Raw genomic sequence first — 17,927 nt, 5'->3', positions numbered from 1 at the left:
AAAGTGGCCTGGAGGTGTGATACAAAGAGCCTTGGACCACTGGGCACACTGGGGCTGGGACAGCTTTGACTAATGCCATGGCAATGCCATCTCCCTGATGGACAGGAACTAGTCTTGGCAGGAGGGCTTAAACAACAGAAACTGTGGAAATGCTGCCATGGTTGAATCTTTTTAGGGGGGGAGAAAAGACAAAGCAGTTGTCTCTTTATTCCCTGGTGCATGAAGAGTTAAAAAAATAAAAAGAAGGGAGATGAACTTATTGAAAACTCTAGTGGTTTGGATTCTGTTCAAGGCTTGGATCAACCCACCCCTACTTGAAAAAATAGGACAATAGTGTCCACTTGGCTCAGCTGCAGACTCTATGGATTTTTTATTACCAATGGCTGGAGTTCAAGATGAGTGAATTGTAAATAAGGAGAAATGAAACACAATAAAATTGTCTCCAGAGACCTACCTAGAAAACATCTGGAGTTTTGGCACTAACATATAGAAATCTATACCAGTGGGAACACAACATATATACTGTGAAGTGCAGTAAGAAATAGCACAGATAAATGAGAAGTTAAGGTCTCATATATATCACAATAAGATATTTCAGCTCCTTTTGGTTGTATGAGTTTCCAATACTCTGAAGTTCTGCCAAATATTTCATTGTTACCTTATTAGATGTTCTTGGTTTACTACCTTTTGCTTTGTAAAGCGCTGATTTAGTGTCACTCAATTTAACTTTCGAAAATATAACCAGATGTCCTGTTCATTTTGCATATGAGAGAACCATATCAGAAACATGTGTTTTTATGCAGAGATCCTAAGATTTCTTTCTCTTGCTAAAACAGCCTTGCTTCTGAAATGAGTTCCCCTTTTATCTCGGACATCAGATGCCACATTGGCACACAACAATATTTTGGTCTTTGTAAGCTTCTCTTAATGCTTGTATTTAGCCAAGAGATCCTTAATTTGGGGTTCATCTCCTGGATTCCCACAGAGCTTTTCATCTCTTTGACAATAGTGACATCACTGTTTGTATTCTAGACTGACCTGGACTGTTCCATTTAATGGGAGGCGGCGGCAGGGAAAGCGCTTGAAGGAAGGGGCCCTCACAGAGCTGGAGGTAACCAAGCATGATGGTGTGTTCCAAGATCTACCCACATTGCTTAGGTAAAAGAGTTTAAACGCTGTCAGCACAATGACCTCGGGAGCAAAGGTTAAGGAACCTCCCAAAATTCAGTCTGGGTGGTGTTCAGCTCAGCAGGGACACGGGTCTCCTCCCAGTCAATGTTTAACTGGCTCAATTCTCTTGTTGCTGGGGGGGTGCAACATCATCCTGTTTGAATTTAAGAGTGGAAAACGAGCCACTCGGCACCCAACACAGAGAAAGCGTAAATAAAATTATCTCCACACTACTGCAACTTCAGAAATCTGTTCCTTCCCGATGTATTTTTCAAAGACTAACACACATCTGTGATTAGCAACTCTTCTGGAATGGGGCTAAGTTTGTAGAGTTACTCTAAGTTGAAAGTTGCTTTTGTTTGTGATCTTTCCTTGGCCAGCTGGGGGATTATTTAGATGGTTTGCAGCCCTGAAGTTTTGTTGCTTTCCAAAATAATAATTCTGTGTTTGGCTAAACCTGCAAGTTTTCTTTTTAAATCATTCGGCCAAGGACAACTAAGCCTCGATGGTGCCTATTGTGTCAACACCACAGGCACAGATGGGCCTTCCTGTGGATGTTTACAGTCACCAGAACCAAGCCTGGGTACACAAAAACACCAAGGTGGTGGACAGAGACTCACCCTGCCTGATGGTAGCACTGAGGCATCTTCATGTTTCTCTCTTATTCTGGAGCAGTCTGTTTCTACTACAGTCAGAAACAACACTTCAGCCCAGCTCTCCAGAAGATCCTCCCCAGGCTGAGGAGGAACCCAGCACCCTTTATGCCCAGTGTCCAAACGCTGACTGTTTACTCAACACAGGGGCAATAATTTCTGGGAATCATGCCATGACTGAGAACCTAAATGCTCCTCCAAAATCTGGTTTTAATGACTACAAACCCAAAATTCTATCTGAATCAATAGCCCAGATCCTCCCAGGTACAGGACTTGGAAATTTGGCTCGACATTCATACCAATCCTCTGCTGGCCAAACCCTGCCCTCACAAAGGTAAACTCAGCCTAATCTCACACATTGTTGAGCAAATCTAGAGGAGCTTCTCCGTGTCACTGTGCAGCCCTGGAGCTCTCTGTAGCTTTAATTTTCTCACACAAAGTTCATCACAATTTTCCTCTTCCACCATAACACTTCTAACAGCACAGGACAAGGGGAATGGCTTCAAACTAAAAAAGAGTGGGTTTGGATTATATACACGGAAAATATTCTTCCCTGTGAGGGTGGTGAGGTGCTGGCCCATGTTGCCCACAGTAGTTGTGGATGCTTCATCCCTGGAAGTGTTCAAGGCCAGGTTGGATGGGGCCCTAGAGAGGGACAAATATCTGGCTGAAAAGGTCTGGCTCAAAGTCCTGGCTGAACCTGAACCAACATACAGGTTCACTATTACCTGCAATTCTGAAGGCACAAAGTAGGGCTAAAATAGTGGGGGCCAGGTGCAGTATTTGTGACATTAGTCATCTTACTCTCTTAGCAGGCACAGTGGCAGGTTAAAACAATTTCTGCCCCATCAAGGCCTAACAAGCTTGGTAAGACCACACACCTTTGCCACCCCTCTGTCCCAGTTGTCTTCTTCAGCCAAATGCAGAGATAGAAACCTGAACCTCACGTTCAGCCAGTTAAAACAATCTTAGACTCTTTTATTCTGTAATTACTGGACAAAGCCATCACTTTCTTCCCATCTTCCGACCACCAATTAACCAGGGACTCTCACATGCATCATAACAAAACCCCCTTGCTCCTACTGATCATGCAAAAATGAGAATATAGACAATGTAATCATGTTACAAATGGTGTTCAATTAATGGTTAGCTAAAAATTATTCAAATGGTGATTCACAGGCTGAATAACAAATGGGAAATGGACCAATTAAGCAAATGGACAGGCTAATGGCTGCAATGTAACAAAGTGAGCCCAATGACAATTGGGTAAATTAACAGAAAGCTCCTAGGTGGGCTGACACATAGGGAGTAGGGGAAATAGGGAGGTATGGATAATTGACATTCTGCAATCAGAATACAGCTCTGTCATGAGACAAAAGAAGGACTTTAAGCAAGCAGAGACTATGGAAATCAGCCTTTAACACATTTCACAGGGCTCTGTAGTAATAATTCAATCATACTGCTGACCATGGCATCAAGTAGATACTTGCTATAAACACATGCAGGATGTTTTTGCTATGAAAAAAGACACATACAAAATCTGAATTAGAATAAAAGCTGGCTAGAGGAACTGACTGGGATTAAGACAGTTCAAAAAACTATTTAGACTCTGTGTGAAGGGGTCATTTTGCTTTAAAATGAGCAACACAGGCTAGCAGGGAATTAGCTGCACCACTGAAACAACTTTTGTTGTAGTCTCAGCAGCCCTGTAATACATGCTTAGTGCAAAAATACATAAAAGACATTGCGTCCATGAGTTAATTGCCAAATTACTGCCAATAATTTAATTGCCAGTACTCTCTAACATGTCAGCCTAAGTCAGTCTTGGAAAGGTACATACAGAATTTCCACATCAGGCTACCATTTCTTACGTTTTCCCATTAAGAACTTCATTTTGGTGTTTGATCCCAGCCAGATTTTCTCTGTCACCTCTTAAGGAAACAATCTGAGGTTTCACCCGCAGGCCAAAGTTACAAGCATCTGGAAGTGATTGAATGACAATATTCATTCTGCCTGAAAAACACCTTTGCTAAGTGAAGCCTTGATCTGCAATAGAAACATATAAGTATAAAGGGACAACAACAGGGCCTGTGCCATCACCCCTTTTTCCCTGGAGGTTAGAAATCCCCATTTCTCTGTCCTTTGGTTTTTCAAGTTTTTCATCTCCACTGGAACTGCAGCTACTTTAACACAATCATTCACCTAAACTCCCTCCCTTTCAAAAGCATTACGTTATATGAAATAATAACTCCAAACACATCTTTTTTTACGGCAGTAAGGTGCCCTGAGCTGCTGGGGCACTATTGCAAGGAACTATAATATTCCTCTTGTTCAGAGAGAGGCAGGGGAGGGAAAGGAGCTGCTCCAAGTGACAGCAGCAGAAAGTTAAGAGATGGCAGCACAGAACTTCCAAACCAGCAAAAAAACTCCTGCAAAACCAGCAAAACAAGAAAGTCAGTTCCTCTCCTATCGTGGTTTCCTCAGCCTGCCTATTACCTCTGAATAACAGAGATCCTATTCATTATGCTGGAGCAAAACAGTCTTTGCACTAAGTGGTCCTTGCAGTAACGTAGAGCAGTGCATAATTTTGTGGCTTAGAAAACTGGTTCATTTACTTGTAAGATGCTTGTAGATTCATGAACCCTCATCAGGAATTATCCTGAAATTGCAGCGTGTTTTCCAGGGTCATCATGTTACACGAAATGTTCAGCCTTGCCTGAGGCAGGATAATATGTAAGAAACACAGATATCCCTCAAAGCAAAGCAATAAAAGGAGGCTTTTTGTTTGCTGCCATGATTCTTGATGTCGTTGACTTTTACTTTCTTAATCCCTCATTTTATTTCTAAGGATATTTTGAAAGAAGTTTGAACGCTTTCCAGGGGCCATTTCTTGCTCTTATTTTTAAGTCGTTTGTTACATTTAAGATTCAATTCCACTAAAACATAAGCATTATTTTTGAACTTTCAGAATAATGTCCCAGTGACACACATGGAGATTCGTTTTGGGCCAGTTAAGGGCTACATCTAGGAGTCCACAGAAGCATTTCAGTGCTGAGCCACACGACCTTCACTGTCTGCCTCAGGCTTTCCAGAAACCCAAAGTTTTCAGAAAGAACCTCTTACCCACCAACTTTCCCAGGCGCAAAGAGCAGATCAGACCTTCGTGGGTGCTGCTCTGCTGCAGAATTTTCTACTTCAGCACTGCAGTGCCAAAATCATAAACTTTGCTTTCACTTCCTGCCATTTGCTCAATAATATATGTAATTTAAGGTTACATCATCATAATTGTTTTTAAAGTTAAACGGATTTTCCAGGGGGCTTAAAGCTGTGATCTAAGAGTTGGAAATTCCAGCTGAGGCAGACTAGCGTAATCCTGGGTTTGTTACCAGCGTAAAATTTTGTCCTCTTCTAAGCAAGTCTCTGAGCACTCATACGTGAACCAGGGCCTGGCATAAACAATGAGAAAATATTAAAATTCAGCCTATGATTGTGGCAGATCAGAGGAATTTGCAAGGCTAAAAACCACAGTTATAAACCAGCCTCCTCTTCTAGTCCTAAAAATCTGTGTGTAGCCACTTCAAAAAGAGCTCTTCTCACGGTAGCTCAGCACCTCTGAACTTTGTACACACCTCAAATAAGTGATGCAAAAAACCCCAGACAACGGAAAATGGCTTAGCTGTGCAGGTTCTATTCAATAATTTCAATTGATTACACAAAACATTTCTGCAGAGCATCCTCACATTTCAAACCAAAGGAATCCAAATGCAACCCATTGCTGAATATGTGCTCTGACAACAATTTAGTTTGCAATGAAATCAAGAATGTCGCGTACCCACATAACAGAGTCATAAATGTTTTTACTGCCCAGTCAATTTAAATCTGCAAGATGCACAGGCACATACACACATCCTCAGGAAACAGCTCAGAGCTTTAGTTTGTTTTCACTTGGAGACAAGGATCAGGTAAAAAAATCTGTTTTCAGTCTGAAGCATGATGTACTTCCCAAATTGGCTGGTTTTACCCCTCATCTTCCAAATTTGGCCCACAGCAATCACATCGATACAACTCATCTCTTACACATCTCTGGTAAAAACACCCTGCCAGTTTTTGTGAGCCCAAGACTAATTAGTCTATTTTTGTGTGCAAGACCAGTGATGGGATCTTGTTTTTCAGGTATTACACACATTCTGACCTCGTTTTACCAAATCTTTTTTAGCTGATACCCTGCACACTAATGATCCCTTCCAGGGCAGCAGCACATGCTGGTAGTCTCTACCTGGGCCCTTCTCTTTCCTAAGAGTGGCACACACTGTGATAACCTCAGCTGGCTTTAGTCCTCTCCTCTGTGCAACCCCATAACCCAAAGCATTTTTGCTGCTTTTTAGCTCTTTCTCAGTAACAGCTACTTCAAATTCTTGTCCATAAAACATATCTTTGGCTCTATACACTTATATCAGACATAAAGCATTACAGTTCTGACCTTAGGTCACATTTATGCCACAGCAGGTCTGGTTCAGGTCTGTAACGAACCCACCTTTCCAGGCTGGCAAACCTGCCCCTACACACAGAGAGGGGAGCACAAAGCACTGGATGTCAAATCCAGCAAGAACAGAACTGAGGCTATGACAGATGCAACCAAACTCAGAAATCTTCCCATAAATGTTCTTCCCACAGAAGAATGAAATGTTCTGCTACTCCTCTACCACCAGTGAACACGTGAAGCACAAGCAAACTGAAACTGGCCCTCTAAAACCAGCGATAGAGTTGCTGCTGGCCGTGGCCTCCCGTAATAAGGTTTTGTATGGATGGTCTCAGAGAGTCTGGTTGTCACCCTCGTAGAACTTAAGAAAATAAAATTCTGGCAGTGGGAAATGTATCTCAAGGAGATATTATTAGAAAATGAGTGGGAATACCTGGGAGCTATAGTCAATTTGTACTTGCCGAAGATCCGAAACAGACCCCAAATCTTTATTACATACAACTGTTTTATTTTACTTCATCTCCACAACCTGCTATATAAAAATATGCTTATGGTGTGCAAGGCACTGTATGCTCCAAAACATCTCCTTCCTTTTCCCAAACTGTATAGACATACCTTTTTTTGTCTCTCTATTTACATTTTATTTCTGAGTAAGCAGATGTGCTCAGACAGTATCCATCTAAGCAGAAAATTACCTAAACCTTTCCAAAAAAGATTTCTAAATTTTGTCATGTGAAACTCAATCTATTTAAAGCCTTTGCTTTAAGACTGGTATTCCTCCTCTGCAGATCTGGATTTCTTTGTGTCATAATTTCACTGTGGAGCAGAGTATTTTACCAGCAATACCTGACTGGTGTGAAAGCAGATAGATGAACTGGAATATATTCAGGAAGAGAAAGTAGATTTCCTCTTCTCACGTCTGTACTTCATTTAGGGCATTTTTTTCTCTCTTATCCTTTTCCTATGATCAACAAACACTGTGGAGATTATGTGCTTAACATCTTGTGCATGATCTGATCTTGAGTCGATATGCTGAAAGCAGTAGTGGATCTATTGCTCTCCCCAAACTTCCATTTAGCTTAATTTCCTGGAATCACACATTTGGGAGCAGAGATCATGGTCAAGCACTTGGAAACACCCAGCATACCACAAGGGAAAATTATTACTTCAAGAATTACATTTTTAAAAAGTGCTGGATGCACATTTTTGCCCAATATTTTTTGCTGTATCTGCTTCAGGGAGCAGTTCTGGGAACACCTTTCCTCGGGAGCTGCAGAGCCACAGTTCCACCACAGGCTTTGCAAAACTGCAGCAGCTGCAGTGCACCACTGACAAGAGTGTCACACACATGCAGCAGGAAAGAACAGGAGCCCAACCCTCCTGCTCCTCCTTTAGGCTCCTGTCCCTCCGCGTCCTCCTCGCACGGAGCTGCTGGAGCAGCATCAGTGGGGTCTGACAGTGCCAATGCCTGCTTGGCATCTCCCACCCCATCTCCCAAGCTGGGGTTCAAAACCAGGTGTTCCAGCAGCCTGCAACATTAATTAGCATTTAGGGGAGCCTGTTGCCAGCAGGTTCTCTGCAGCTACAGGCTGTTTTCCACAGGAATATATACATGGGTTGTAAAGTGGCTTGTTGGTCTGATGAGAGCCCTGGAGTTCAGCTCTCTAAGTATTTAATTACTCTCAATGGTTTTGCGACCTGGAGCAGGCTTGTGGCTAGCTAGAGTGGTATGGGAGACCCTAGAAAACCATGGGATACTGCATTAAAATGGAAGCAGTCCTTCCCACGTTTTTAAAATAAGTACATCTAACAAAGCTTTTCAGGCCAAAGCTTTTTCATACCTATCCAAAACTGCAAACACACCCACACTCACTGGATGTTCACAAGGGGGCTTTATCAGGACAAACCTGAAGTAAATAACCTTTTGTTAGATTAGTAGCCACACAGTAGCAGCAAAAAAGCATCAAATGCTCTTAATCATTTCCCATAGCCATTAACACATATATTACACACATACACATATATATATACATGCATAAACACCTATGCATACAGATTTCACTTTACTGTTGCCTAAACTCTTACTTAAATCTAGGAATTAACTTCACTGACAGTTTCTTGGGAACTTTAGGAATTTTTTTCCCCAATTCTTCTCTACAGGGACACTTTGCAAAGCCTAAAAAAAAGCAGAGAAACAAAAGAGAGGGTCTTGGCCAGGCAGGCAACTCCCTTTGCCAGACTGCAGCCGTTCTGCTTAACCATTTCCCTTCATCCATCAGGATTGTACTTTTCTTTCTTTAGGATCATTGCAACAGAAACTATTTCAAGTACACCCACTCGAGTGGTTTGTGAAGTCCCCATGGATGTCTGTGAAGGTGGTAATGCTGAAGGCAAATAGGTTTGGTTTTTTCCTCATTGAACTGGGCTGGAATTGCTCAAAGAGTCACTTAATCTGTCTTAACCTGTAAAATGAATGGAAGCAGAATGGAAGAGGAGTGGGCAGCAGAAAGGGAAAAAAGAAGAGAGGTCATTTTTTGGGTTTTTTGTATCTAATCTTTGGACCAGGCAATCAGGGTGAACACAGGACTGCACTTCCTCTTGGAGAGCTCTGCTTTGACACTGGACATGCAGAAGCATAAAGCAGACTTCATTTTACAAACATAACTTCTTATTTGGGGGGGTTGTTTGAGAAGTTTTTCCCCCCTCAGATTCTTTCCAAGAACGCTGTACGCACATGAACCGACTTTTCAATCACTTTTTTGTGCTCTCCTCATTGAAGAAAAGGCTTGTGGAAAAGGCTGCTGACAACTGTTATATTGTTGAGCCAAACCTATTTATGCCAAGTTAGATTTGTTCATTTCTTCTCTCCCTCCTCATTCTCCCAATATTTTCCTCTCTCAGACTTTTAATAAGGCAGTAAGGCAGAAAAGCAGTGATGCAAACAGTCTCAGTGTGACCATATGCACATCACCCCCAATTGCTGGATCCTGTAGCGCAGCAGTTAATTCTGTGTGTCATATTTTATGTCACACTTATTAGCCTGAAGTGCAGTAATGCACGTTTCCATTCACAAGAGAACCTCTCCTGAATAACAAGGCCATGAATGGGTACTAATAAAAGTATATTCCATGTGTCAGAGACCATGCTAATTAGCAGACTTGAAAATCTCTGTCAAACCCTATAAAATGTTACAGTGTTTGTATAAATGTTTAATAATGAAAATGATAACAAACTGAGCAGGGATGGCTTTGGGAAAACAGTTATTTGAGCAGTTTTCTGAGGGTGAGGGATGAAGCAGCCTGTGGTTTCAGAAAAAGAAGCTTTTAAGCAAAGGTTTTACCTGGCTGACACATTCAACTAAAGGCTTGTCCCAGTCTGCAGCCCAGCACACTCTTAATGGGTACAGCAGAAACACTGTGAGCTGGGTCTCTCTCTTTTGGGATCATTGGTCCAGTATGGCCAATATAAAAACCCCTTTCCCAGCATGGCAGAAGGATCAGCAGCCACTCTGATGCAGCTGAGGGGTTGGCCCCTCTTTCCATTCTTCCCTGGACACCTGAAGCAAGGTGTTCATTCCTCTTCCCTGAAGCTGTGAGCTGCCAGCTTTAGGATACCTCGGTGGGATTCAGCCACAGGACAACAATCTGCATCTTGCACACTGGAAGATTCAGAGCTATGGCTTGGAGCTAGGAAAAATTCAGTCACTCCCTGTGCCAAAGAGTCCTCCCTCATGTGCAGACCCAGGAAACAGCAAGTTCCCAAAAGTGCCTTTTCAGCCTCGGTGCTCCTGAAGGACACAGGACACATCCCATCTCCCCAGGCACTGCTCTGAAACAAGATCAGCAACTAGGGGAATTAAAAGGAACAGGTTAAATGCCTATTTTGATGAATGAAAACAGGAATGAATGCAAATATTTTGACAAATTAAATCTGAGTGGATTTCATTCCAAACAAACTAAATTCAGTGCTCACAAATGAGGCTAAATCAATGATAAGGTGACAGGAACCTCTTGCTCCCCAACTGCAAAGACACTTTTCAAGAACACAAGATTACTTCATCTTTTTCAAGTGGCACATCTGGGATGACCTCAGTAGCAGAGCTCCACTGACTGCAGCTCTGCTGAGCATCAGGTAGAAGTAATCTTGCCCCAGGCAGGGCTTTTTCATTATTGAACAATTTTTAGACTATAATATTTAACATTTAAAACTTCTTTAGAGAAACTCCAAAGTCAAAAAAATAGTTTTGTACTAAACCAAAGGCAATTACTTAGTTCTGATGTATAATTACATTCTTATTATCACATACAATAAATTCATAGCTCCCTGGGCTAAGGGAAGGTATGAGTTCTAAAGATAAATTAAAGACATCAGACTTCTTTTTTTCTTGTTCCATTTCCACTTGTAAAGACCAAAATAATGCTACAACCATGAGCCTGGCAGAAAGCAAAGCATTGTTTTGATACCAAAAGGCTCCCTGACTACCAGCAGGCTGTGCCAGTGTTCCTCACCTCCAGAGATACAGAGCTGCCCCAGCAGTGAGTTTCACCCTGGCTATTCCATACCCACAAGCCTCTTTTTAGACCCAAATCCCTTCCTCACAGGCCACTTTAGAGAAGCTTTCCCATGAATCAGGGGTATTTTTGTTAACATCTAGAGGCAGACCCTTGCCCCCCACCCTGGGTACAGGAGAGGGGCATTAAATACTAGCACAGCTTTCAGAATAACAGACTATGCTCCTATAGGTTGCCTTTTTTAAACACTGACAGTGTGCCTCAGATACAAAATACAGCTGGATCTGTCCTCAGGAAAGAGAGCAGAGATCCTGCCCCATCACCTCCCAGCCCAGGGAACAGATCCCAGCACTGGGAACAGCGCAGGGGCTTGGAAAGCAGTAAGGAAATGAGTAACAGCAGCAAAGACCCACTGCATCCCAAACCCTGCTCATTACCAAGATCTGTGATAGGGAAGAGAGCAAGCTCCATCCTTTCCCTGTGGCTCAGAAATCAGAATTTCTTGAGAGATGTGAGAAAATTAAGCTGGAGAAGTAGGAATCCCTTTTAATCCCTTTTTCTTTGTTTTTCCAAATCCTGCCCAGGTTTTACTGAACCCTGGTATAAGGCTCACGAACCACAACCCGTGCGGGAGGTGATGGGACCTGTTCACACCCTCATCTTCTGTCATAAACAGAAATAAATATATAAAAACAAGTATTTAAAGGACAGACTCCAGAGACTCCCCCAGGGCTGGAAACTCACATTCAGCTCTCCTGGAGTACACACACATGGGGCTGCTGGGACCAGCTGAATCTCAGGACTGCTGATGGATTGTGTCTATGTTTTCCTGCAAAGCAGGCTGCACTTGGAAAATGGAAATCTGAGGCTTGACCATCTTGCTGAAGTCAGCAAAGTGAGCTCTGGCCCAGAACTGACAGGAAATGGGGTATTAGCTGGTGGAAAATAAATGAAAGGAATGTCCTTCAGCTTGGACCCTTTCACCAGAACTGTAGGTTGTTTCCCTTTGGTCCTTAGGTGAGCTCTAAGCCTCCTGTTTGTGGCTTCTTATCGAGGCTCAGCATCTCTGAGCTGCTGCAAAGCCAAAGGGCCCTGAATGTTGGTATTTTTCCTTGCAATGCACCACTGTGTCCATGGCTCTGGCTCAATAGCTGATTCCAGCTAATTTGCATCTTTTGTTCAAACACTTACTGTGACTAATTTTGGGAACGTTTTATTTTTGTCTCTTCCAAAATAAAGTCATCAAATAAAAATAAATAAATATTGCCACACAGCTAGAATATTTTCCCTTCATCATGTAGTTGCTTCTTGGGCCCATTATAATGTAAGTTCTATTAATTCCATATAATTTTTTCCCCCTCTATTTTGCTGGGTTTATTTCACAGTACCTTGAGAAAGATACTAACATAATGATTTTCATCCTTCACTGGCTTCCTCAAGCACAAAATTGCTGCATATAGATTTCTCAGCACTTCAAAAGACTGTGTTCTCTTCCTAACTCCTGGTCCACCACCAAAGGTCCACATCTTCCTTTATTTTTATCAGTGACAACAGTTTATTATTTCTGCTACCTCTGATCCCACTGTACAGAGACCAGAAAGGACACACGGGTTCTGGCAATAAAAGGGACTCCTTAAGTGATCCCATAGCATAATAATACACTGGTTTGTTTAGTACAATCTTTTTAAAGCCAGACCTAAACTTTAACTCATAACTCATCTGTCAGCCTCTTTAAAACGTCCCAAGGATAAAGAAAACAGCTTTGGCTTAGAGTAGAATAGGTTTCAGGAGTCTGGATCTGTAAATCTGAAGGAGGAAAAGAGAAGGAAAGAAAAGTATCCAAACCCTGTATTGCATGGGGACATATAAAATTTGAAGCATACAATTAATAGTACTTTTCAAAGACATACCAAGATACACTTAATGACCATTTTTAAAGTACTCTGAAATATTCAGAATGCAAATGAACTTGAATGCAAGACAGCAAATGAAGCACAGCAAACTGCTCCTAAAGTCCAACCACGCATCCTGATGACAGGAACAGAAGAGTCTGAGCCATAAAAACACCGAGGAGATTATTACAAAAAAACAAAGATGGATAACTCTTTAGTCCAGACATTATAACTTACACTGTCCAGATGTATTAGATCATGAAACCTCTTAAGAGAGTCTATTTTTACTTTGCTTCTTGCTCCTTTCCCCCACATCTTAAGAACATGCCAACAAACATAGCTGTGTATTCTGTTGTCAGATCTGCCCTATTAGCAATTAAATCAGCTTACACACCCTTTGTGAGGGAAATCACTTGCAGGGGTGCAAGTGTGTGCTGGCAGCAAGAAGCAGCAGAGCTGAAAGTACAGTTGGATCCTTGTCACCTCCACGTATTCACTGAATGTGACAGAGCGAAAACTGCCAGCTCTGGACTGGTCCCAAAGGAGGACAGGGCCTCCTGGTGGTACCACAGCACAAATAATTAAGAGACAATAATGCCAAAGGCCACTGTTTTTTTTCCCCCTCCCAAAAGGCCAAGACCTGCTTCATGATGGGCTCAGTCTGTTGCCTTTTCTGTTAAAGGAACAGCCTGGCTGGGCACTGGAATAACCTTGGGGTCCTCTTGCTTTCCCACACCCCATTAGGATATTTTTTAGGTTTTCCTGTTACTCCTACAGCCCCTGTTGTGCTGTGGGACAATGGAACTTTGAGGGAGCAGCACAGTCTTGGGCAAGGCTGGGGACTCCATGCAGTGCAGCCTCAGGCTCACAACATCGTTCTGGGACAAGGGCAGGACAAGAAACAACACAGACACAAAACTGCTTCTAAAAACTGCTCCCTTTCTCCCCCTAAGGGGAAGAAGTGCCTTGTGTTGACAACAGGCCCGAAGCTTTCATCATGGAGAAGCACTAAATAAGAGGTTTTCTAACACCAAGCTGTTTGCAGAAGTGAGCACAAGCCACAAAGCTGGAAGCCAAAATGTGAAACCCAGATGTCTCCTGAGTCTGAGAGTGCCTGAACCTCAGTGTTTGCTCACTCCTGTGTCTATTTAAATGTTACAACAGCAGCTTCCTTCTGCATCTCCCCTTTCTTTTGCTGTGAGCTGCAAACAGAATAGGCTGGAAAAATGTTCATGGAGGCTCAGGGTAAAACCCAACAAGATGTCTGAGTAATCCAAAGCTGTCACAAGAGGAGATTCCTACCTTCTTTATAGAGCAGGTGTGTTGTGACTACAAAAGGCCATACCCTTCTAAAAAGTGGCTGTAATTAGCTCAAAAGCTGACAAGTACCAGAGATAAGTGTGAAAAGAAAGCATTTTTTTACTGAGAAAGGCAAGAGTCATAACACACACTGTGCAGGTAGTTGGGTCCTTGGCCAGAACTCAGCCCATGAAATCCACTTACTGCCAATCTCAGTTGTGTTGCTGCCCCTCAAGAAGTGCCAGCTGGAAGCTGAGACAGAGTTTTGCTGATAACATCATCTGGTTGCTACCGAACTCCAGTTGCTGTTCTATATATTTACTCACTTAATTCAAGGTTAAACCAGCTAATTCCAGGACAAAAAAACCAAAAAAAGCAACAACTCTGCACCAATTGTTTGCCACATGTGAGGCTGACAGCAGCTAATTGCATGGATGGAAACAATCAGTCTTAATTTGAACACCACACTAGTAGGTGACAGCCACAGCTGTTCTGGGCAAGACAGACTGTACAACACATATAATGCAGCCCAGTGCAGGGAGAGAGACCTGAATGGGAGCACCAAAGAATCTGTTTTCTTCTCCTTTCCCTTCTTGAGGATGGGAGATCTTCAGTGAAAACTCAGATCTGCACCTGGGCTCTAGATCAGGTTTAGTGAGATGCAGATTGATTTTTTTAAATCTTATTTTAAGTGTGCAAAGGGCAGGTAGAATGTCACAAGATCAGTTTGCCTCAGTATTTTTTTCCAATTTTAGCTGACCACGTGAGTCCAAGTATATGAAGGTTCAGCAATATCAAAACTTAAACTTAGCTGCACATTGCAACTGAATTTAACATTATCTCCCAGTCTGAACTCACTGTCCAAGACCCTATCCTTGAAAGCTTTGCTTTTTTTCTGAAGGCTACTCCTATCCACTTAACTTGGGGAAATGGGGAAAAAATCTAAACTTTTCATGTCTGTCAATGAGTTGATTTCAATCTAGTTTTTACTGTGGAAAATCTGGAGTAACTGCATTTAAATCAAAGGAGGAGTATCAGGACAAGCAGCAAAAAGGATCTATCAGGTAGAAGACAAATTCAAGTTCCCTTAATTCAATGTCATATTTATTTTTTCTTTTAAGAAAAACTCTGGCTATTGAAACTTCATTAATTTCTTACTTCATTACTTAGATATAGGGATAGGAAGAAACCCTCAAGTGTCTTAATGTGGCATTACCGATGCTCACAGAAACACCGATTCTGATCTCTTTTAGCAGATGTGATCTAGTATAAAATGCTCTTCTGACTGAAGTCTCCCCACTGAAAATTCTCTGGCCAGGACATCAGCAATCAGAAAGGCTTAGGAAGTACCTACTTGGAATGACTAGGATTACTTTGGAGCTCTCCAGAGAATACAGAGAGCAGCTTTGTTTCCAGTGTGGTAGTGGTCTCTGAAATTCCTTCACATAACCCCTCCTTCCTTTAGGATGTGCAAAAATTCATTGGTGAAAACACCAGAAATGTGATGAACTATTGCCTGTGGACTTACTTCAAGAGACAGCACATCCTTCTTGCTACATTCAGAAAAGACTAAGGTTTTGATTCATTTTCAATCATAAATTGGGTAATTTAATTGGTAATATCTTTTTTCCAATCGGACGTCACAAATAAAAAGGGGATACAGTGAGGTCAGACCAGTTGATTAAGAAGGGAAGCCTTTCAGGGTGGGATTTCAGGCTGTGAGGCAACTAAGCTATGCCTCAGCCATCCTGGATTTACAAGGCACCAATGCTGAAGAACAAATATGCACTATTTTTTTGCTTTAATGTGCAGCTCTCAAAGCAAGTATGCTCAAGAGAGGAGATTTAGGCTAGAAGAGAACAAAGGCTACTATTTGTGAGTAAGAAAAAGTAAAAAGTGAAAAGAGGCAAGACAAGACTCAAGCTAAATTTTTAATAAGGAGCATTTAGAAGCATCTTCTGCAAAGCCAGTGAATCTTTAATGCAAAAATTGCTTCGAAAAGGCAATTATCCCAAAAAGAAATTACTCTCCTCTGCAGCGGGACAAAATTTAATAATTAAAGTGCACACTGAGAGATTTTACTGCTATTTTAAGTACTTTCCCAGTTCAGCCCTAACTATGAAGATTCAATTGTTGCCTCCCTTACATAAGACCAGCAAACAGTTCAAGTTAAAACCTCCTGTAAACCAGGCTGCTCTAGAAATGTGACTGCCTTCAGCAGTCACAGACAAAAGTAGATTCTCTGGGAAGACCAGGGGTGTCGTTCTAGGGAGAATAATGCAAAGAAAGAACTTCAAAAAATAAGATACCCCAGGTGATCTACAGGATGAAGACATTAGTGTGATGTAAAGCCCTGTTGTCCCCTATTTCCTGATCTCAGGACTTGACTTTTCATCTTTCCAGGGGCAGAGGGCTGGGTTATTAACACATTTGTCTCTGTTGATGGTACCTAGGAAGGGACAGGGGTTACTTAATTTGCAATCTCCAAGAAGCAGCAATAAAGAAGCAAGATTCCAAAGCAGTGACATCCTCCATAGCAGTTTCTCTTAGCCCTTTCATATGGCTCTCCTGAAAGGGTTAATAAACATGTCCCTTTTGTATCCTCCTCTTCTCCTTTATTAAGTTACCCCAGGTAGGATGCCATGGTAACATGCTAGGAAAGGAGCTGACATTCATGCACGACAGAAGGATCCAGGGCAGGTCTCCCTCACTCACCCGGGAGCAGCTTCACACAGGCAGGAGGTGCAAAACGAGCACCTACCAAACAAATCCATGTCAAATATCACAGAGCTTTCCCAACACGTCCACATCTCTCTTTGTTCCCTCCTTGGAAGGCAGCAGGTGAAGTGCTGCTCCAGCTCCCCGTGCTCTGCCTCATCTCTGAGGGAGGGAAATCCAAAACCAAAGTGCAGCAGAGGTTTGTGACTGGTGTGGAAGGCACTGGATGTATCTCTCAAACGGGATGTTTTTAACGCAGCACGTGTCTGAAACAAGAAAAATGAGGGTTAGAGAGGCATCCCTGGATATTAATTACAGCAACAGCGTCCAGGCAACACTGGGTAGTGTCTGGCCCCTCAGAATACAGGTGGAGGAGTCTGAATCTATATATCTGCCCATGCAGACAAGACTCCACAGCTGAGGACCTGCCAGATCCTCTAAGGGTACATGAGCTGAAAAAAGACTAATAGACCATGAAGACACAAAATAACTAAACTCACTTTTCCATCTCTGACTTGTACAGGATATATAATTCTTGCAAAATTGCCATAGAAATAATTTCAATTATATGCCTCAAGCCTTTTTTAAAGGTAAAAAGGGAGGCAATGGGATATTGCAAATACATACATGTTTGATCAAACTGAAAAATACTGCTCACACATCCAGGCTTATTTCCTTTCCCTTCTCCATCTATTTCCCCTTTGAATATTTTCCTGGTCTGTCTCTTAACTAATATGACCTACACAAATATCCATTCACAACTACACTGAAAAGCAGGGGGATTTTTCAATTATTCAGGAAAGAGAATGCAAGGGGTTTGTTGTTGTGTTTTGACAGTATCTTTTTTCTTTTTGTGGTGATCTATTTTACCTTTTATGGTTTTTTTTTCCATAGCTGTTCAGGAAGATGTTCCTGAGTATGACCATTCAAAGACTGGTGTCCATGCTCAAGAAAGATTTAACCAGCACCAATAAACTCTTAGATTATTTTTCTGAGAACTTTGTAAGATCATTCAGAGCTCCCAGGATCCACTAGAGTTCTGCTGTCCTCTCTAAACCTGCTTATGAAACTTTAAAATCGTACATTTACTTGAAATACAGCTCAGTGCTTTTGGAAACCAAGGTAACTTTTCCTGTTCTGTAATCTTCTCAGCACAGGTTGAGTGGAAAAGGCTGAGCAGGAGGAAAATATGTTTATTTTTAGC

At 42.1% G+C, this 17,927-nt stretch overlaps 1 long non-coding RNA gene across 2 annotated transcripts in view; it reads right to left on the bottom strand.

The window, feature by feature from the left end:
• Positions 1 to 16,785: 16,785 nt before the first annotated feature.
• LOC108504300 overlaps positions 16,786 to 17,927 on the bottom strand; it is an 82,849-nt gene continuing 81,707 nt past the window's right edge. For both annotated transcript variants that reach the window (XR_001877061.1, XR_001877062.1), the window contains exon 3: positions 16,786 to 16,989. This is a non-coding gene — a long non-coding RNA (uncharacterized LOC108504300). The remainder of the gene's footprint in view (positions 16,990 to 17,927) is intronic.

Source organism: Lepidothrix coronata, unplaced genomic scaffold (genome assembly GCF_001604755.1).
Source record: "Lepidothrix coronata isolate B3197 unplaced genomic scaffold, Lepidothrix_coronata-1.0 Scaffold158, whole genome shotgun sequence".
NCBI lineage: Eukaryota > Metazoa > Chordata > Aves > Passeriformes > Pipridae > Lepidothrix > Lepidothrix coronata.
Note: the sequence above shows the minus strand (reverse complement) of the source record. Positions and strands in the feature narration are given on the sequence as shown.